Here is a 23744-nt window from a genome sequence, read left to right as displayed (position 1 = left end):
CACAAAAGATATACCAAAATTTCCTTTTTCTTCACTTTCAAAGTTAAATATTTCTCTAAATTAATTCTTACATTTGAAACTGGAAGAGGAGAACAGGCTGTATAGAACATGGGATCTGCATGGCCATGTACCTGTACCCTGTATGTACCTTGCCCTCTAGAGTGATGGTGCTGCTGACAATGATGATGACAATGAGGGCCACTAACAACAGCTAATATTAATATAGCGCCTACTATGAGCCAGCAACTGTGCTAAGTATTTTGCAAAAATCATCTCATTCTAGTTTCATAACAGCCCTAAGAAGTCGTTGCTGTTTTAGACCCACCCATTTTGCAGATGAGGGAACTGAGGCGAATCGGGGTTACATGACTTTCCCAAGGTCACACAGCTAGGGACTGAGGCCAAATTTGCTTGCAGTCTTCCTGACTTCAGGACAGTGCCCTATGCATTTTACCCATGGCCCTGCTGCTCAGTTCGCTTAAATGCCAAAGATACAAACTGAGCTTCCTCCAGTTTGAAGGCTATGGTTCTGTTGCTGTTATTATTGTTGCTTGTTTTCTTTACTGTTTTGTTTTATTTTGTTTTGGAAAATTGAAAATTGGAGAGGGAGAGAAATATAATTTGCAGACAAAGGTTATTTATATGGTTTTTTTTTCCCATCATAGCAATGAAAACGAGTGACCATCTAGCATTAGAGAAGTTCTAGAAGGAAGGAAGACCAGAGTTCTAGTACTTCTTCTAAGACAAATATAACCTGGCTAAGTCATTTCACTTTAGTTGTTCTAGACAGCTCTTTCACAATGAAAGGCATAGAAAGAGTGCCAACTAACAGGGAGCAAGTCAGTGTTTAACAACTGATGCTCCTAAAACCCAGGACCTGATTTCAAACAAAATCAGCATTGTTGACATTTTCTGGATCTCTTTCTTGAGTCAAAACAAGAAACAAAACAAACAATCCAGCCCTGATTCATCATGTATGCCACTTCCGTGGTGAAAATGTCATGAGGTTCTTACAAACCCTTGGAAGCTGACTGCAGTGTTTCCCTGGTGCCAAATGATACTTTCGTTGGGAAAAAAAAGAGATTTCTTTCTTTGTCACTTGACTATAGGCTACGGGAACCTCCAGGCTCTCATGACCTGAAATTTCAAACTTAGTTAAGTAGAAATTGGGAGGAACATGATGGGCATGAGTGGGCTGAAATGCATTACCAAAAAACAAATGAATTCCAAAAAAACCCAAGCAAAATATTGAAGGTCATGAGAGAAATATATAAGTGAAAAATATGGACACGTTCCTTGGTGAGAGCGAGAATGCCATCAGATTGGAAGCAAGTGTCAGTGGTAATCTGCATCATTGAAGAGAATAGCCACATTAATGAAATCATAGATCAATTGTGTTCAAGTAAAGGGGAAAAAGACAAGGGACACAAGGGTAATCAAGGTAGAAGAAATGAAGTCGAATGATGTAGACAACTGGTCCAAAAATTAGCATGAAGTTCAAACTGCAAAAAAATCATTAGGAGAGAGAAGCTTGCAGGGTTTTGGGGGCTCATTCAGTATAGTCACAGGAAAGGAATTACAGACACATCTTCAATACCACTGAAGAGATTGTTTGGATTACATGGAAAGATAGAAAAAGAAAAAAAATAAATGATCAGAAACTAATAAATCTCAGACAAGGGGAAAGAGAGATTGAGAAATATGGATGTAGATAATAGCAGGGCCAAGACATTAATCATGGAAAGATGTTAATTAGCCTAATGCTGACTGGGAGAACAATAGAAAAATATCTAGAGAAGTCTTCATGCTTGCCGAAAAGCAATTCCTTATGAATGTGAAGATTAAATAAAAAGATGAAGGTATGATCCATATTTAGGTTTAGGAATGAAGCCAACAAGAATAATAAATATGAAACTCCTTGAAAAGTAGTGTCAGTAAGGAGGTGTACTTTTGAAGATAGCCACTGCCATTTTACCACAAAAATTTCCAGTAATGTCCATAAAATTTCAATATTCATCTATCCATTCTGCCAATGAGTAATTAATCATTGTCTATGGCCATCAATACGGAGTTCTGGGCATCTTGAGGAGGTAGCCAATACTTTGAAGTGTGCCTACTATTTTATTATGTGCCTACTATATGACCAAGTAAATTAAAGATGAGAGAGGGAAGAGAGATGAATTTAGCCTCAGAAGCTCTAAGATTGACTGAATGATTTTCAATGTTAGAAATATATTAAAAGTCTGAGAAATAGAATGCCATATTAGATGGAATTTAGGAGAACTGGATTCAAATGCTCCCTACAACACTCATTAACTATGTGACCATAGGTAACTCACTGAACTTGAAAATTTAGGACCCTGTCTAGGAGTTAAATACTAAGTTATGAAAGGGTTACAATTTGCATTGTGGAAGAAGTCACCATCCCAATCTTGATATATCAAGGGTCTACACTATTCCAGGCACTGTGCTGGGAAATGGAGATCAAGGAATGCATCATGCATTTTGAGATGATTAAATATATTTCAAATTGAATGATTATGAAATAGTACAGGTATAATTATAAGATAATGTCAATCCTCCAGGGCTTGGTGGCTTCTATCAAAGTAAGCAGTCTCTGAAATAAAGTGTCACTCAACTCTTTGACAAACATGTCAAAAGGTGCCATTTCTCAAAAATGTATTACCCTTTGAATGATGTAATGATAAGCAAAGTTTGAACATGACTAAGCTTTTCTTGGGATGACATTCAAATAGGTTATAACCAAGCAGGTTGTCGAGACAAGATCAAGATGGTACAGAAATTACTATGAATCTTGGTAACTGCAACAAATTCATTTGAATAGGCTGGTGCAGGTGGGGGGAGGTGCAACATAAACAGGTATATTCTGTCTCACTTGGGCTAATCGTACCAGAGACATACAGAGAAGAGTAAGTAGCAGCCAGGAGAAATGGTGTTCATGAGACACTCCCTGGAATGGTGCAGAAGACAGTATTGGTTAGGAAATATTAAGTGTGAATATTGGTGCCCTGGGACAAACCCCTAGTCATTATGTCCTAGTGACAAATTAAATGGATAAAGAATATAATATTGGGTGAAGCTGAATATTCTCACTGTGTTGAGACGCATTGAATAAAGTGTGAAGTGATTCGATATGAGAAGATTCATTATGAAGTTTCTGTTTAATGAAAACTTTGAGAGACATAGTTTCTGGGTAATTAACAATCAACCTAAAAATTCTTGCCAGAAGATAATAAAGCAGTTGTCATTTAACTTTCTTTTGTAAACCGAAGATGAATCATGCAGACCACTCAATGATTATATACCCTAAAAGGCAGAAATAAACTTTGATTGGTTAACAATGCGAAAATTAATATTACAATGGGAGGTGGGTCTATTTTAATGAATAGCTGGGTATGAGACCAATGGCATGAAGAAAGACTCATCTTAATTCAAACCACTCCCTCCTCAGGCAATCTGTACAAAAGGAAATATCCTCTCCCTTGTCAATGAACAATGAACAAGAGTGGGGTCCAAATTCTGTCTAGTCAAGATGATCTTTGAGCAGGGTCAGAAATGCTCATGAGAGGCTAGACTTCTGATGAGGAAAAACAAAGGAAAAAGTCTAGATTTCTCCTGCCACATATTAGTAACTGGTCACTGACAATCATTTCTCTCAAGTTTTGCCAATAATTACCTTAAATATAAGAGGAACAACGATCTGTATTTGTGTTTTCAAGATAAATACAGAGGTAACTTCGCAACTAAAGGACTGCCTGGCATTAGCATGGCCTGAAGTATGATTGAACACCTAGGAAACAATGGAGAGAGTAGTTGAAAGTAATTCAACTTTCAGAAGAAAAGAAGCTCCATTGAACAAAGGTCCTGAGTACACACAGGGAAATTTTCTCACTTTTCTTAGTTTAACCTCTGCCACCAACCCCAGGTTAAAAAAAAAATATGATAAAGACATTTTTTTTCCCTCAAGTGTATAATGAACAACTCCTTATTTTCAAGCAAAAAAAGTTTAGACATTTTGAAATTTAAAAAAAGTCTTCAAAGAGGAAATATAAAAAAAATCATGAATAAGTAATGATCATTCCCAAGTAAATCTCCCAAGACTCAAAGATCTACTATTCCTCAAAATAATCCCTAGTGACAAATATAATTGGTCCTCACCAACCTCATTTTCATATTGGGATATAGCTTGCTAGACTTGGGGCCACATTTATCTGGAATTCAAACCCACTTTTGAAATTTACTAACTGTGTGACCCTAGAGAAGCCAAATGATATTTTTAGGCTTCAATTACCTCATTTGTAAACTTCTCTCTCTGTAAACTATAAAATCAATAATATTTCCCTCTTACCTCTTGTCTCACTGCCATCACAGGGTCATTGGGATGCCCAAAAGAAGGATAGATAGGAAGCCCTTCACAAACTTTTCCATGGATAAAGGTCAAAGGTTCCCTACGTATGATTGGTGATACTTTTCTTTTTCTTTCTTTTCTTTGTGATACTTTCCTCAGATGCTCCCTTCAGTTCACTGTCTGCTTCTCTTACCAGATCTCACTACAACAACTTGTTCTGTCCTGGTTCCTTGCAAACTTAAGTAAATTCAGAAATGAGGACCACATAGTGCAAATTAGTTGAATAATTTAATTTTGAAACTGTGTGTATATTTGATTTATTATCACAAACCACTTCTGTACTTTAAGTCTAGAGTGTGTGTGTGTGTGTGTGTGTGTACTGCCTTTATCAATGGGATCAGATTACCTTTATAACCTTATATGTTATGTTTGAGTGTTTCTGTGTCCGAAAATTAAAATTCCTCTGACCATTCATTTAACAAAACTAGAGCAAAGCTTTCCTTTTTTTCTTCCAGTGATATGGACTGAAAAAACAAACAAACAAAGAATTGTAAAAGGCAATAGACAAAAAGCAAGGCAGGTTAAATACTATGTATCACCTTTCACTTTCATATGGTTAGTACGTGTGAAGTGTCTGAGGTGGGATTAGAACTTAGGTCCTCCTGACTCCAGGGCCGGTTCTCTATTCACTGTGCCACCTAGCCAACCCAAGAAATATTCTTTATCAATTAATCAATGCAGATGGGCAGCTGGTGGCCTGACTAAGGTCACAGAGACAACTTGACCAGGGTCACATAGAGAATATCCATAAATGGAGGGATTTGAAATACAATTTCCTTAATTTCCCAATAGGTTATCTATCTATGATTCCATGTTAGCTCTAGTGTCTTGTTCATATCCATTAATTAAGAAAATACATAATGACAAAAAGTTACTATGATTTCAGTAATGATTTAGAATTAATTGGATTTTTATCAATATTGACTACATGAATTTATTTTTTAAGTATTTTGTTTTAAGTATTTATATGTGTGTATGTATGTATGTATGTGTGTGTGTGTGTGTATATATATATATATGTGACATCTCATTTTCAAATCATCAGCACATGAGACCTATGGTCAAACTTAGAAGAAAAGAAGTTTTTATTCCATATTCCAACTAAGAGTTTTCTGGAAGAACATAAGGTTAAGGCTCCTGTTTACATATATGAGCCTTCCCTCTCAGGAGGCCATTTAGGATAACAAAACTTTGAATATCAGCCAGGTTTTGTTTCACCTGAAAGGATATGGGAAGGTCCTAGACATATATCCATAAGCAGGAAAATTGACTTCCCTCTCCATCTCAATTGATATTTGCCTTTCACTGGGACTTTAATCTTAATTCTTTCCTTTTAATGGGTCCCATTATATAGAGCAAGGAATGGGTATTACTAATGATAGAAGCATCTACCACACCCTTGTGGACCTCAGTTTACCAGGGTAGCATACAATTTTCACATTTGTTTTATTCCTCTTAGCTCATATTAATATTAAGAGGTACTGGGAATTCATTCTCATAGGCTTGCTTTCATGAATGCTGTAGAGTTCTTCTAGGCCTAAATTTATAGGATGAGAATGGAAGGATTGATTACCCAAGCTTGGAAAGAATTTAGGATTTATAGAAAGAGAGTTGACTCCACATTTCCCTAAAGGTGAATGGATCCTGGGCTGAAAAGCATCCTGTTAAGCCTCAGCCTTCTGAATTATATCTGCTAAGTAGGGTGGAGATCTAGAGGTAAATATTGATTGTTGTGACCCCATCACTCACACACAGGATGAAAGAAGAGCTCATTTCACTCATAGAAATGGTGCTAAAGACCTGAATCTGATTTTCTAAGACATTTTCAGTGACAAGTAGATAGGTAATTTTAATAAGAAGCTCTATACTATAGAAGGGCTCTAGGAAACGTAAAACATGAAAATGCCATCTTAAAATAGCTTCAGGAGCCCAGGGTAGAGAAGATATGAAACCTGCATAATTAATGGAACACACACTTCACAATCACTGTGCTGCAAAGGGTAGGATGTGGAATTTTCATCTCTAAGAAGCGTGTTGGAAACAAAGACCAAACGAGAGAAAAGTCCAACAACTTGATATAAATTGGACAGAAGGATATGGGGGACGTGCAGTTGGCAAATAGAGGCAATCATTTGGGAAACGATCAGGAAAAGACTATTGTATTTTACATAATGAGCAGATCAATTCCAAATAAATCCAACCTTTTGGGCAAATCTTTCTCTTTATAATTGAGGTGACCTTTTCCACAGGCTACACACATTTTGGGTACGTCATTTTGCTATAATTGATTCAATGCTATTATTTCTAAAATCACCTAATGAGTACATTTCTTTGATCATATTAGTGTAACATTTTAATATTGTTGTTAATATTTGTTCATAATCTTTGAAAGTCATACAGTCCTAGTAGAATCTTTAATTTAGAGTGTTCAGCATCAGCAAAGATATTTTATTATAAATGTATAGTATGCCAGGTCTCATTTCTTCCTTACAGTAAAGGCTTTTCCTATTTAAGTAAATCCCTGGGGCCAATATCTGCTTCCGCGAGATTTTTGATTACCCTCAAGATTTGTCTAGTACTTATCACTCTTCTGCTGAAGAAGATTCAGGGCCTCCCACTGTGTTCAGGACGAAGGAAAACATCTTCTATTTGGCCTTAACATTTCCTCCCAATCTCATTCTAGCCTATATTTTGCAGATGATTAAATGTTATTCCCATTGACATATTCTATGTTTCACAAAAACTGGATTCATTTCTGTTTACATCTGAAATATCTGAATTCCCAAATACAATCTTCAGACAGTTTAGATTTCATGGCTCCAAGGCTTTTTCTCTTCACTTCCTCTTTGTGAAATTCTTAATTCTTCAAACCACCAACCTCCTATAAGATATGTTTTTTTTTGTCTGTTTTTAGTGTCAGTAACCTCTGAATTTTAGGCAGTTAGGTAGCACAGTGGATAGAGTGTTGGACATACAGTCAGAAGGACCTGAGTTCAGTCCAACCTCAAATACACACAAACTACTGGACCCTGGACAAGTCAGTTAATTTCTGCCTGCCTGTTTCTTCATCTGTATAATGGGTAAAGTAAAAGCATCTACTTCCTCAGGTTCTTGTGAGAGTAAAATTAAATGTTTGTAAAGCATTTTGTATACTGTAAGAGCTAAATAAATGCAAGGATAATAATTATTATTGTAATTATTGTTTTGCATATATATATGATAATAAAATATTCAAAAGCAATGTGAGAAGTGCAAATTTAGAGATATCTTGACTCCAAATACTCACGTGAACCATGCATGCCTGACCTATGGGAGAGCCATCCAAGCTCTTACTGGTCAGATCAGTCACTGCTGGACAGACTAGACTTCGACCCCAACATAGTGATGCCATTTTGGTCCTCTTTAAGAATGAAGGACATCAAAACCGTATTTTACATATTTTTCTATCTCTTTCTGATGAATTTTAGCAATATTACAGAAAATTACTTAAGATCTATTTGAGCTCTAGGAAGTTTGCTAAAGTACTGTTTCAGTAATTTTTTTTTTAGTTGATTATCAAACGTATTAAAGGGCATCCACATGTAATTAAAAAAAAAAAAACTTTGTCCTTCTTTCCTCATGCTTATTGCCTCAGATTCTTTTTCTTGTTTCATAGCCATGAGTAACATTTCCAGGATCATAGTACTTAGAATAGGTGCTGGTGAGCATCATTGTTTCACCCCCAATTTTCCTGGAAAAGTTGCCAACTTAACTCTACTATGTATACACGCATTTAATCTTTCTTTTCTGTGTTGTCTTCACCTTTCAATCAGTTAGCCTGTCAATCAGTCAAGGAACTAAAAAGTAATAAGTACCTACTACATGCCACAAATTGCTTCCACATAGTGAGTATAAAAATGAAGGAAAAACAAAATGAAACAAAGCAGCAACAGGAAGATAAACAACAGCAAATGGTCCCAGCTCTCAAATTCCTCACCATCTGGTGGGAGAGTCTTCAAGTCAACAACTATGTACAAACAGGGACTTGGAAAGGCTTCTTGCATTGATGGATGGATGGATAGATAGATAGATAGATAGATAGATAGATAGATAGATAGATAGATAGATAGATGAGATATTTATTTATATTTGTACTATGGATATAAATCTCTCTTGAAATATATACATATGTGTGTACATGTGTATTTAAATAAAGCTCAAAATATTTGAAAATACAGTATGTATTTTTGTTGCTTAATTTTAAAATTTGTTAATCTTTTGTCTTAATTTTAGGATCTCTAGGTGATCAATTGGTATTTTTTAAATATTGTTTTTTCTAGTATTTTAATTGCATTTCTAATTAATTATTATAGGATATATTCTTAAATTATAATGTAATTATATATACTATGTAAAATTATATATAATTATATACAGTCTAATATATTCTTAATTATTTTTCTTTAAAAATGATTAGAGGCAGAAATTTCCTTATGTACTGCTTTGACTGTGTGTCCCAATTTTAAGAAAGTAGTTTCTTTAAAATCTTTTTTAAATGAAATTGTTGATCCTTTTTTATGCTTATTTCATTAACTTGCCATTTTTAGGTGGGGTATTTCATTCATCTACAGATTATTTTAATACCTTTGAGTAGTTCTTTTCAATCAGAAAAAAAAGAGGATCCAGGACAGAGTCCAGCAGGGGACTCACCATTAGCCAGGCTAATCTGCATGGTGATCAATTGAGAAGGAAAAGTCAGACAAGAGGCAAATCAGAAAAAGGAGAAGGAAGAGGCAAATCAGAAAAAGAAAATCAACACTTAGAGCAAAGTTCATATTGATAACAAGATCATCGTCAAAAGTGTTAAAGATTTTAGAGAAGTCAAGAAGGATGAAGATTGAGAAAAGTCCACTAGAAATGAAAATTAAGATATTATTAGTAACTTTGGAAGTAGGCATTTTGGGTCAATGTCCTAAGCAAGAATGCAAAGAGATAAGAAGACAATTAGAGGAAAAGAATTGGAAAAAACATTTTATGAATGGCCTTCTAAAGAAATTTAGCAACTAAAGGTATGAGAGATGTAGGATGATGGATGATGTGGCTGGAGGAGTGCTGGATTTTTGAGAACTGGGGAGAAATGGGTATGTTTTCAGGCAGTAGGGAAGCATCCAGTTGACAGGGAGAGATGTAAGATTAATGAGAGAATGGGGGCAACCTGCTGAAAGGGCACAAAAGAATGACATTATTTATGAATTTATAAAGGGTTTCCTTGGCAAGGAGAAGGATCACCTCTTGTGAAATAGGCTTAAAGGAGGAGAGAATGGTACAAGTACTTGAAGTGATTTAAAATGAAGAAGAGGGATGAAGAAAATCTCTGCTAATGGCTAAAAAAATTGATAATATCTGAGGCAAAGCTTTCAAGTGAGAGTGGTGTGCGTGTGTATGTGTGTGTGTGTGTGTGTGTGTGTGTGTGTGTGTAGATTTGGGCAGTATGAGGGGCAGAGGAAATTTTTGAAAAAAGCTGTTGTAGTGAGTAGAATAGTGAGTCAATTAGGCAAGTATAATAGGATTGCCTTGCAGTAGTGAGAGGCTGGTTTTCCAATGTCAGTTTTTGGAGGACAAAAACTATCTTTTACTTCTATTTGTATTGCTGAAGCATTTTCATGGGACCTAGCATATAGTAAGAATTTACAAAATATGATTTAGGACAAACAATGAATGTTGAATGTAGAATTATGGTTAAGAAAACATTTTGACAAGGAAATATTTGATGCGTTAGATTTAAATCTTTTATTTGCTCTGAGTTTTCTGAATGAGAAGATCAAATCAAATCAACCTTGAAATGACTGTAAGGTTGATCATCTTTATTTTGCCTACTACCTGAGAACTTGGCTCTTCTCAGCTCGCCAAGGAAACATCACTGAGGATAAAGTAGAGTGGTGGGACAAAGAAAATAGCAGGTTTTCATTTGGCACTCGAAACCACAAGTTTCTATTGTTTTCAGCAAGTCAGCTTCAGATCTCAGCTTGTCTCAATCTTCTTCATAATTCCTTTCCATACACACGCACACGCACACATATGTACATACATGCACACATGCACAGACACGCATACACATATAATCCATAGGCATATAGAAAACAATATAAAACCTACAAAATGCATGTGTAGTAAATATGTTTTTATATGTATAGATATAATTGTAATATAATGTTCGGTTTATGCTGTGATTATGTATATGTTTTCTTCACAATCCCATTTTAAATTCCTTGAGAGCAGGGAATGTGTCACTTCTGTCTTTATATACTCAGAGCTTATCCTGGAGTGGGGGCTTTATAAATTCCTGTTTATTGATAGACATTTAAGAATGCTTCTAGAATTGGCCAGTTTTCCAATTATATTAGCTGATCTGATACTCACCATTACCTTGCTAGGTAAGCTTTCATATATGCCACTATCACACCCATTTATACAGATGAGAAAGCTTAGTCTTAGAGAAAGTATTAGCCAGCTCCCACAGTTTCTGCTTGTCCATGGAAGTACTTCTCACTGCAAGCCCAGAAGTACACACCCCCTCCTGATCAGTTTTGCATATGTTGAAGTATAAAATAAAATATAATGAGAGTAACAGAGCTCCAAATTGTTCTGCACAGTTGGAGGATAGAAAAACCATTTCTGAATAAGAGAATAAAGGGAATTATAAAAATTTTTTTTGGCTTTTCTTAGCTCAATTTCAGAGGAATGGTAAGCATGGAAACTCAATACCTCTGCCCTATCCTGATGTCCAGAGCAGGAGTTAATGAAAGGTTATTGAATGTCAAGAGAATTTCAAAATTCCAGTGGCTCTGTCTGCATTTAGTGTTAAACATGGACAGGATCCTGAAATGATGACAAGCCTTGCCAGTGGACATGTTTGACTTTGAGAGAATGACGACTTCTGTGGAAGTGGCGGTTATTCCTGATAACACAACCACCCTGATAATAAAACCCATACTGAAAGGGAAAATCGTGACATTGTAGTTATATTCGGCTGCTGTTTACTAGGAAAGTGGAAGTACTGTTTGTGAGTATGAAAAAGTAATAAAAAGTCCTCCTCTCTCCCATCCATTAAAGCAAATAACAAAGTTATATTTTGTAGTTTTCCTCCACCTTTATTTGCCTAGAAATACCTGCTAGTTTTTATTTTATATCTCTCCTCCTCTTTCCTGAATAAACACTTTGAGAAAGATAAACTCCTTGGAAAGCTGCATGAGATAGGTGCTTCCCATGCCCCTCTCTTTTCTCTTCTTGTCCTTCTGTATTATAGCTTTAAATCTCTTCATTCAACTGAAATTTCTCTCTGCGAAAATTCCAAGCGATATTTTCATGGGCAAATTGAACGATCTTCTCATCTTTCTTGACCACCCTGCATTTTCTGACATTTCTGATCAAGTTCCTCTCCTGTATCTTTTTCCTCTCGCTCTCCTTGAGACACTGCTAGCTGTCTTGGTTTGCCTTCCACTTTTCTTCTTTTTGTTTTACAGTCTTATTTGGTTGATTTTCATGCAGGTTGTGCTCACTAAATGTGGGTGCCCCTTAAGACCCTGTCCTAGGCCTACATCTCTTCTCCTATTATACCAGTGCTTTTTAAACTGGCGTGTTTGTGTGTGTGTGTGTGTATGTGTGTGTGTGCCAGAGAGAGAGACAGAGAGTGAGGGAGGGAAGGAGGGAGGAAACCCTTTGGAAGTCCAGTAAACATTATGGGACCCTGGTTAGAATATTTAGCTATTACTGTTGTCTACTTTTTGTTTTGAATGCAATGACAAGTTTCATTTAGAACTTATTGAAAAGAAAATGATATTTTTATTACAACTGGTTTAATGCATCACCTGCAATATATTCGTGGATCTTTGAGGCTACCTTGACTATAGATTAAGAACCAATGCTCTATATTATTTCACTTTGTAATCTCATTCATCTCCTGTGGATTTAATTATTATTTCAGTGCAGAACATTCTCACATCTATTTGTCTGGCACTATTCTTTTTCTCATAACCTCTGATATCTCATTATCAGGCATATTTTTTGAATGTCCTGAAGACCTTTCAAATTCAACATGCCCCCAAACAGAATTCATTACTTCCTCACTCATCCCCTCCACAAAAACCAAAACCAAAGCAATCTGTTTTTCCCAATTCCCCTGTTACTATCAAGGGCACCATCATTTAGTCCTCACCCAGGTTCTAAAATTTGGTAACATCTATGACTCTCCCCTCCCACTCATCCCACACATTCCATCTGTTGTAAGTCTTATCATTTTGACTTTCACACAGTAGTTTGTATGGGTCCCCTTCTCCCCACTCACACAATAGTCACTGCACCCTAGTGCAGACCCTCAGTTCTTCATACTTCTGGACTCACATCTGCTTATGTTCCTTACCTTGAGTCTTTACGAACCTAGACCCATCGAATAAGTTCCTTTCCTTCATCGAATAAGTTCACAAAGCCATGTTCCTAAAAGCAAATCTGACAATGAGTGGCACTTTCCTCCCCAATAAATTGCACTGGTTATCTATTTCTTCCAGGATAAAATCTAAAAGACCTCTTTAGTTTTTCAAACCCTTTATAACCCAGTTCCTTCCTATCTTTCTAGTCCTGCAGTTTATTTTCCTCTCTCTACTTTATGATCCAATGACACTGGCCCCCTTGCTGCTCCTTGCACAAGATACTCCACCTCCTAACTCTGCACATTTTCACTAACAGTCCTCATTACTAAAGCATTTCCCCTCTTCATCTTTGTATCCAGGCTTCCTGATAATCATTAAAATTCAGTCAAAATCCAATGTTTTGAAGGACGTTTACTGTCATTACCCAAACTTAATAACTTCCCTATGAGAATACATATTATTTGCACTCTTTTTATCATGTGTGTACATGGACTTTTGTTTCATCCCTTCTCCCCTCCCCCCCATTTAGAATGTGAGCCCCTTGGATTTGAGAAGGTGGTGTGGTATGATGTGGTGGTGGTGTGTGTTTGTGTGTAGAGAAGAGTCAGTGCCCCATGTTTGGGTAGGACCATTTGTAAACCACTCATGGTGCAAGGGCTGTTCCCCTACTTATATCATGGGAAGATGTTATTATATGGCTCAAGAGAGGGTGAATTGACATCTCTAGAATATTCTCCCCTCCTCCATCCATCTGCAAGGGAGTCTTTCATTCTTTACAGAAGGAACAGCAGAAAGTTGGGGCCAGAGGTAACTCTGCTCTCCTCAAAGAGAAGGGATAAAGGAATTGTATTATATCTTTCACAGGTTATCTATATTGCCATACAAAGGGGAAACTCAAGTCTCTAGAGTAGCAATCGGGGAATAAGGACATCATGGAGACCACAGGCTCCTCTCATGTCTTCCCACAGTTTTTTTTTTCTTTAGCAACCTGAAATGAGGTTGGCCTCTTCCTTTTTCTCAAAGCTCAAAGTCCACAGCACCCAAAATTACTTAATTCTGAAGAGGATTAAAGAAGATCCTTCCCTTTCCCCAATCAGCCCTGCCCCACCTGGCAGAAGAACATTCAACGCCATGCATCAATACAGAAATCCGTAACCTTAGAGGCAAATAGATTGCCCAGTCTACAGAGCTTCAGGCCTTCAGGGAGGAAGAAGCGAGGTCCAATGTGGCCTCTGACACTTCATCTCTGTGACCTTGGGGAGTCACTTAACCTGTATCTTCCTCACCTATAAAAATAGGAGTAATAACATCACCTCTTTCCTAGGGATGTTATGAGAATCGAATGAGATAACATTTATGAAATCTCTTAGCATGGATACTTTATAAATGCTTATTCTCTCCTCTACTAGAGAGTTGCTCAGGGCACTGAAATGTTGAGTCTCTTGTGCATGATCACACAAATTATATGTGTTAAAGGCAGAACTTGAACACAAGTCACAGACCAGAGATGTCTCTTTATAGATCAAGTCCTAGTACCTGCCAAGGTCAAAATCCTCATAAGGGAAATGAGACCATGACGTTGAAAGGAAAGGTTAGCTTCTGAGAACACACTGGATTGTCACATTCCTGCATTCCCTAAACCCATAGTCTTCTCCAGGCTCCCTCTCTACAGAAGATCGATCTTACTGAAGGGGCAGAATTGAGGACTCACATTCCAGTCAAACCAGGTAGGAGGAGAAAGGGCCCATATCTAGATTAATTTGATTATCTCAATATCAAAGGTAAAAAACACACATCCGAAAACCCACAGAAGTGAAAGGATGATTGATTTCAATTATAATTATAATAAATAATTACAAATATTAGGAGGTAAAATTTCATTCTCTATATGTTGCCTAAATCACAAAGTCTATTATTTGTATAAAATTCTCTCTGATTGGTGGATATCAATGTCCCCCAACTGCATGAGAGGTTGGGTGGAGTTGGCAGGAGTGGGAGAGATGGAGATTCAGTTTCATGACCTTTGACTTTTTTTAGTCGCTTTAGGTTTTGAGCTTGTTTGAGGTCTTTCTGGTTTCCAGCTGTGAGAAAGAGGCATGATGCCAAGCCCCCTTCAGATTGTTGAAAGGAGCAGAGGATAATGGGATGAAGCCTGTGTAGGAAGAGCTAGTGGTCCCAAGGCTTCCTTTCACTGGCTTGTTACACTAGAGACTTCAGAGAAATTCTCCTTGGATGACAACTGAGACTTTCTCTTGGTTGAACTGAGTTAACTCATCTCCCAATGGGAGACAACCTTTACCCTATAGTGTCTGGTATATATCTCTGTGTCTATACTCTGATTTCTGTTTGGCTGTAGACTTGGAATAAAGTAAAACTTCCTCATCTTTGTTGTCATCACAGCTCAGATAAATGTGAAAATGTTTCAGAAGGCACACAACCTTGTATCCACACCTCTTCCCTTGAAGTTGTGAGACACATAAATGTTAGCTAACATATTTTTTAGGAGGCAGTATGGTATAATAAATAAGAGAGCTGACTGTGAAGTAAGGGAAATGTGGGTTCAAGTCCCCCCTCTGAAAGAAGTTTGTTCTGTTACCATTGCCAAGTTACTCAAGCCCTGGAGCTCTATGCAAGAGCTGTCCAGCACCCAAGAGGCTGAATGTGCCCATATCACTTCCTTGTGTTGCCTGAACAAGATGCGATGAAAGTGGGAAGTATTTAACAAAGTAAATTATATATGGGATCTCATGAAAGTGAACTCCAAAGCCTCTTATTTTGTGGCTGTCCTTGGTGGTAGAAATCACTGATCCAAACCAGCATGAGCAGCAGGGTGGAACTGCTAGGAAGGGTTGCAAGAAGTGTTTCAGGTTTGGTTTTTGTTTCATTTTGTTTTGCTTTTCTCTATCTCAGGTTCTCTTGAGGCTCTTCATTCTCTGTGGCTGCTTAATGTGCTCTGGCTTCCCAAAGGGAGAGCTCCTTACTCTCTGGGTCTGACAAATAGCCTCTTTTGTATAATTTCTCTGATTTCTGTTTTGCTATCTACTTCAATAAATGGGTCTCTTTGTTACCTACTATGTGTGTTCATTATGGAACAGGTTTTTGGTAGGTAAGGAATCAAACCCTGGATATAAAGCTTGGGGCTCTTCTTTCCACATTAATGAAAATTAAGCAAAAATTCAACTTGAACCTGAACATTGTATCTCCTGGGCTAATGATATTTGAAGAGAGTACTGTGAATAATGGAGATACTGTCAATCCATCACAGTAAATGTTTTCTGTGAGGAGAGTGTAGTGGCCTTTAGATCCAAACTTCTACTGTGACTCCTGGAAGGAAGGAAAATCTCTTTGGAGAAGGGTAGATGGCAAGAGCCTGAGGATGTCTATCCTGCCTCCATTTGGGCAACACAATAACACATATTACTCCCATGCTACGTGGGGGGGGTCTGTTACTATATATACATACTTCTAATCCTCTCCTGTCTTTTAATTTCTGCTTTCCCAAAGCCTCTATTCCAGGGACAAGAAATTCAAGATAATTTGATTAATAGCTTCAGAAAACCCAGAAGTTCATATATGTCTCTTTGATGGCAGTCAAGTCCATTGTCATTTTCTTCTTTTGTTTTGTTTTGCTTTTCATCAGCTGTATGCTTCAGCTGTCCTTGCCAAATAATCATTCTGAAGTGGTACAGATTCACATGAACTCTGTCTCCAGTTGGTAAATGAAAGTGATGAAAACATGTGATGTAAAATGATAGCAATATTTAAAATATTTGTTCAGGATTCCCTTTTGAGGGGCATTTTACAATGGAGTGAAAATAAATTTTAGTTGAAACTTGATAAGCAGGCATGAAGTGAATAGTGTCCACTCTTCTGGAGGAGCCATTTTGGGGGTTTGTGACTTCTCCCAGTTAAGACTCTCACCTTTGGTGTTCCCCATAGGCAACATTCATGTCCTGTTCTTCCCCTTTGCTCAACTTATCCCCCATTCTTATCATGCTGTCACACCTCATCTAAACCTGTTAGAATCCCTTGATTCTTTCATTGCCCAACTGAAGTGCTGCCTCCTATGGAAAGGGCTCTTTACCCTGCCAATAGATGGTCCTTTCCTCACCCCTAAATTACTTTATAATAATCATACACCTATATGCATATACACACACTTACATATATGTGTGTTTGTTCCATAGAATACACACACACAGAGTAGAGTTTTCTTCCAATAGAATAAATCTCTTTGAGAGCAGAAAATGTTCATCCTTGTCTTTATCCCCAGAACTTTGTGCTTTAAAATGTAGTTTGTACTTGCTGATTCTTTTTGTGAATCGAATTAAAATTTTTAAATGACAAATTTTTGTAAATTTATAAAATAAGTGACTTTAAATCAATAGAAACATCAAAGGAGATGAAGAAAGATAGAGTAAACACAACTTTTGCTTTGGAATTTGAAGACCTGCGTTTGAATCCCAAAATGTGTGACCTTAATTCAGCAAGTAAACCACTCAGAGCCTGGACCTATCCTCCATCCCCCAGTTCAGAATGAAGTGACAAAGGGAATATTGTGTTTGCAAAAAGCCAAAAGGAAGCTGCTCACAGCAGGGGTTTATGGCTCCATAATTTCCTGGTCCAGATTGGAAGTAGTCAACTCTCCTCTTTAGCCAAATTTCCAATTTAACCCAGTTAGACAGGCCTTTACCAGGCTACATGTTATTGAGAGTGATTTCAGTGTAGGAAGAATATCGACAGAAAAATGCTCTTTGTTCTGGATGCTGCTAAAGTTTCATCTCAGAATATCATGTTATTCATTCTTATTTGCCACTTTTTCTTTTTTCAGGAGGCAATTCAGAGAACCCCGCCAGCCTTATAAGATATGTAAAACAGTATGAACAGTAGATAGAAACATTAAAACAAACAAACAAAACTGAACTAATCCTCTTCTCAACTCTACTCAAATCATTGAAGACAATTCTGTGTGCATTAGGACTTGCCTTGGCAGCCCAGTATGAAACCAGCCCCAAAATGGCTACAGTTTTCTAGTGTAGATGAAAAATATAAAGTAGGAATATTGCTACTGTGTGGGGGACACAATGAGGTTTTCCTCAAAGTGGAGATCTTCCTTTTTCTTAAAGTGAAACAGGGAGACTTCGATTATCCAAGAGTCCAGTAATAGTTCAGCAGTTAAGAAAGGAGGCAGCTAGTGAAAGGGCCAAAGACAATTAGAAAGCAGTAGGCCAGTGGCAGCACAGCCTTGTTGTGAGCAGCTGGACATTTTTGATCCGGAGATTTCCTTCACATACAGAGTAATTGTGACTCCTGTGCATCACTCCAAAGATGTATTGACTCAATCTAGAGGGTTTTTTGAAAAAAATAGGAACTTTATATAAGCAGGAAAATCCAAGTTTGGCGATTTCTTTCTATCTCTTTTCTTTAATTCAGTGTCTTCTTCCCATTTTCCATCTCCCTCTCCCATATGACTTTTCTCCTCAGACTACATTGATGAAGACAAGAATATTAGCACCATTAGCCCTGACAGATAGGAATCCGCATTCCTTTTGTCACCATTTTGAAAACTCATTCCGTCTACCCAAAGGGCCTTTATTTTCTGCTGCTCGTCTTGATCTGTGTTTCCTTAGTAAATAATGTGCTAAAGAACCATCTTACAAGAAACCAAAGCAAGTCCCTTCATCGTTGTGTCATTTGTGATTCTGCTCTCTAATTCTCTCTCCCCCAAATTCTTCACTCTGTCAGAAGCCTTCTCCCTGACTCAGTCTTGGGGGGATTCATCCAGCCCATTTCCTGTCATTGCGCCATCCTGAATTAGAGCAAGACATGGATGTATCCTTAAGTTTGGCGCTCCTCTTTGATTCTTCCTACTTAATGATGCCCATGGAATTGAGCAAAAAAAGACTCATCCAGCCTGGCCTTCATCTGTTCTGTGCTGTCCTTCCTGTCTATCAGTAAGAGATGTGCTCAGGCTTTCCATCACTGTGTGCTTGGTTTCCGTTAGCAATGCTGCTTTCTCCAGATCTCCCTCCCTTCTTCACTTTCTTGCTTTTGCATTGTGATTTTGTCCTGCTTACTGCTTTTCCAGTCTCTGCTCTGAGCTATTCTGGGCCCAATTCCTTTTAGTTACTGATACTCATTTACTTGAGAATTTGGAACTTTGTTGCTGCAGATAATTTCCAGGTGCTTTACCCATCAAGGTCTTTTTATTAATGTTAAATCAGAGCATTTGGATGGAGATGATAAAGCAGTGATCATTTCTTCTAATTGACTAACTTTGTCTAAAGAGGGTTTTGTGAATGTCAGTGAAAAATCAGAGCTGCACCCTTGCCTACCAGGGATCTTCACATGTTGTGAGCTCACTTAAAGTGAAAGCAAGCCTCATAATAAAAGGGAGACAGACATAAAAACAGTGACAGCTAAAGGACAGGAAAGAAAATGCCAGAGAGATTTAAAGGGGAAAAAATGTCATTCTGCTTGTTACAAGAGCTTTGTCAAGCAATGGTATTTGGAAGAAATGGATCCCAGAAACAATTCTTCATTGCTTCATCTATTTCTTTATATGTGCTTATAGCTAGGAACATTGGTCCAATTTTCTAGGTGATTCAAAACAAATCAACATTATCACCAGAAATCCATATAATGAAGCTTCCATGTTTCTTTCACCTATGCTTGGACCAAATGATCTCTTCCTCTCTTTCACATCCCATGTATAGACACCATTTTAATTTTTTTTAAATGTATATTTGTATTGAAGATGTTTCTGGCACCAGAAAAAAGTATACTACACATAATAGGGATTTATTAAACATTTCCATAATGAAAAATGAGTGGCCAGAAAATTTCTGGATGAAGGAATGAAGGAAAGGATGGATAACATGAAACACTGTGTAACTTTAGGGGTCATTTCAAGTTAATAATCATTTATTAAGTCTCTGCTATGTACCAGTTACTGTGCTAGGCCTTGGGGATGAGGCATTGAAAGAAAGTGGAGGGTTGGTGACATGTAGTTTTCTCATCTGTAAAATGAGGAGATTCAATTTACAAATCAAAAGCCCCTTGTAGCTCACCTCTTTTGGTCAATTCCATTTTCCTACACACACATACAGACACACACACAGCCACACACACATACAGACACATACACTTTTTTCTTATATTCCTCTGGAAATTGTGATGAAATCATTACAATTATTGAGTGTCAATCAATTGCCCCATAGAAAGATCTTGTCAATCAATTTTCCTATTGCTCCTCTGAGCCACCTGTCATTTCCCAGACCCAAAAAGAGTTAGGTTCAACAAAATAATGTGATTTTCCCCTTATTGGAATGGTGGTTCCTTGTAAACAGGAAAGATGTGACTTTTGGATCCTCTGTCCCACTGAATAGCAAAGTAACCTGCTTCATAGTAAGTACTTCATAAATTATTTCTCCCAAAATCACAGGATTTTAATGGCGATCTAGTCCAACTCATATCTGAAAGAAACTTGAATGTCATTTCATCAATTAATAAAATACATCACGTATCTGTTACGTGCTAGCCTCAGTGCTAAGTGCTGGGGTACAAATATAGGAAATGTATGTTTGTAAGTAAAAAAAAAAATCCCTACCAGAAGTTCCTCACTTGCAAGGGTTAACTTGTAGGTTGCTCTTGGCACCGTTCAAAAGATACCAGTGTCCCTTTGTTTGGAAGATTTTCCGCACTTCAAGCTGACATTGGCTCCTATTTTTTTTTTCTGGATGTGCCTCTTTCGAGCCCTAGAAGAATGCCGAGCATTTCTCCCCAAGAGCGCCCTTCCATGGAAGGCCGAGCATTCTTCCCCAAGAGCGTCCTTCCCATGGAAAGCCGAGCATTCCTCCCCAAGAGCTCCCTTCCCATCGAATACCAGCTATCCTGTCTAGGCTTGGTCTGCTTCTCTTTAGACTCTTAAGTGGGTCTTCATATTGCATGGATTTGAAGAACTTCTGAATTCTAGTTGCCCTCCTTTACATACTTTCCAGCAAGTAATAAAATAATAATAAGTTTATACAAAACACTACAATGTATGCAAAGTGTTTTACAAATAGTGAGTTGATATAAACCCTTTTTATCCAATGGTTATATGTCTGCAACTGAACCGAGTGTTAATAATATAAAGAAACTAGAAAAAAAAAAAAGGAATCCCGTGCTTGAAGAACTCAACATTGAAGGGGTTATCTCATTTCATCCTGATAATGACTTTGTAAGTTTGTCAAACTGTACCCCTTTTACAGATGAGAAAACTGAGACTGAGAAAGGTAAAATGACTTTCCCAGATCATATAGCTAATAAGTGTGTGAGGCACCATGAAGAATCATTCCAAATTCAGGGCTAGCTATGCTTCCATCTAGTTTATCAAGGTTCTTCTATTATAACACCTAGAAATAAGCACACTACTGAAAATCAGTTCTGAAGTGGGCAGAGGGCAGTGATGCTCTCACCTCCATCTTGTCAGAATTTCTGCCTCACCTCCGATATCACATTAGCTTTGCCAATTCTTACATTACATCACTGAACACAATTGAGTTGAGTGTCCATGAAAATCCCCAAATCTTCTTCCGAACAATTGTCATCTTCTAGTCATGGAACTCAGTATAATCTCCATAAAGGATTATCAAGACACCACTTCAGCCTATGAGAGAGAGTAGTCTGATGGCTCCATCCCATGTTGGCATCTCAAATCTCTAGGATCCTGCAGGCCTTTACTGATATGCCTCTTTCTCTTCAGACTCCTTTCTGATCTTCGTAAGAGCTGGAGAGTTTTTGCCCCTCAGTTTCAGGTTGCGGTGGGCATTCACATCATTTCCCCAAAAACCCTTCTCCTTTCAAACATCATTTTTTGTCAGCATCACCATTTCCCCAGTCAAATAGTGTTTCAACTTCATCACTGTTTTCAGCTTTTAACTGTCTTTGATCCCATGCATCCAGTCAGTGTCTAAATCTTGCTGTTACGACCTTTATAACAGTCTTCACATCTGCTACCTTCTCTCTACTCATACAAGTGAGAACTTCAGTGAGTATGAGATGCAGGCCCTCATTACCTTTTACATAGATAATTACAAGAGACTTTGATTGGCTTCCCTACATCAATTTCCTCGAAACTCCAATCCTTGCTTCATACTTTTGAGAAAGCATTTTTCCTGAAGTACAGATACGATCATTTCGCTCCCCTACTCAATCATCTCCTTTGATTTCCTATTATCTAGAGGATACAATATAAACTCTCCAGTTTAGCTCTTAAAATACTTTATAGTTTGGTCCCAACCTATCTTTTTAGGCTCCTTGGCCATGACTCTCCTTCCAACACTTTCCGTACTGACCTTCTCTCTTTTCTTTACATCTAATGCTTTCTTTTCTATGTGCCTTGGCATGACTAGAATGTGCTTCCTACTTGCCTCCCCCTCAGAAAGTCCTTCTCTTCCTTCAAGGTCTAGCTCAAGTACCCTCTTCTGCATGAAGCCTTTCCTGATTCCCCAACTAATAATGCCTTCTTCCCCAACAGCTTTGGACTGAATGATCTACTTTGTATCAATTAACTTTATACTTGCTCTCTATTGGAATCTACCCTTATAATTTTCCTCATTAAATGTGTGGCTTCTTTTGAGTAGGTGATCTTTCTTTGTACTTGCATATCTGGGGCCAGAGAAATTGCCAGTTCAGAAAATGTGCATAATAAATACTTGTGTTATTAATTTGAGTTTTGTCAATGGACAGAATAAACAAAGTCAATGTATCTGGAGAAATTCAGAAGTCTGGAGCAAGCTTCCTTTGAGGCAGTTGCTCTGCCAAGGAGAGGGAATTTTTCATGGCAAACAAGGGTCTTGAATTAATTTTATACATTTCAAAGTGCTCACCACTTTTCCTGCATTTAATTATAATTATGTCAATTTGTTATATTTACTCTATAATTACAATAACTGCTCTGCATTTATTTTTAGTACAGTTATGAGAGACACCAAATGGATGGGTAGACTGTATGCTAATGACATAGCAAGAGTCCAGAAGATCAGTGTGTTTGCTCAGGAGAGTTACATACCAAGAAATCTTGCACATGTGGACACAGAGGGACAGAGTACAATAGTGAGACTGAATGGTGGAAGATGTTACGAATGGTGCTGGATATTTAGCTACTTGTTGTAGCTAGGGAGCTTGTTATCTTCTTTACTTCCTTCTGAGCTATGCTATCCCCACATTTTTTTCTTGATTGCTCCATGCTGTCATTTAATGGAATGCAGAGAAGTGGGCAACTGCTGAGACAGGAACCATCTTGACAGGATGCATTCAGTTAAAGATTTCCAACACTTTTTCTTATACCCTTTGTTATTCTGTTATTATTTCCAATAAACCTTTCTGCAAACCCTATTCAGCATGAAAGTAAATAAAGCTTAAAACTTGCATTGAACATGTATATAAGAAATAAATAAGAGTTTTTCCTCCAATAATACACCAGAAATATTGCAACTTTATTAATTGGAAAGCAAATCAGAGCTTCTGGGTTTTCATTAGGCTAATATAGCTATTCCCCATGAAGGATGACCCAAATTGTAGTAGAAAAGTTCAGGGTAGGTCTGAGCTGACTGTAACACATTATAAAGAAAGCTTTGGGAACGCAGGAGAGGTGAAGGCTGTCATTAAAGAAATACTGAGAGTGTAAATGGTGAGCTGGCAATGAAGTTAGAACAAGAGGAAGCAGGTGGAGTGCCTCTGAAGGTCACTGCCTCAAGAGAAATGTAGGAAGGTCTCCAATGTGGAAAATACACACTTGGTACATTCTGTATGGGAAGACATGAAAACACAGACATGAACTGCATTGGATGGTCTGAAATGTCTGGATTGTGAACAATGGAATGTACCCTCAAAGGATAAAGTGCCAATCCCCTGAAGTACTGGAG

Source organism: Petaurus breviceps, unplaced genomic scaffold, assembly GCF_028583685.1.
Source record: "Petaurus breviceps papuanus isolate PSGF00001 unplaced genomic scaffold, PetGlider_PUasm1.0 208, whole genome shotgun sequence".
Classification (NCBI taxonomy): Eukaryota; Metazoa; Chordata; class Mammalia; order Diprotodontia; family Petauridae; genus Petaurus; species Petaurus breviceps.
This window is presented reverse-complemented; position numbering follows the sequence as displayed.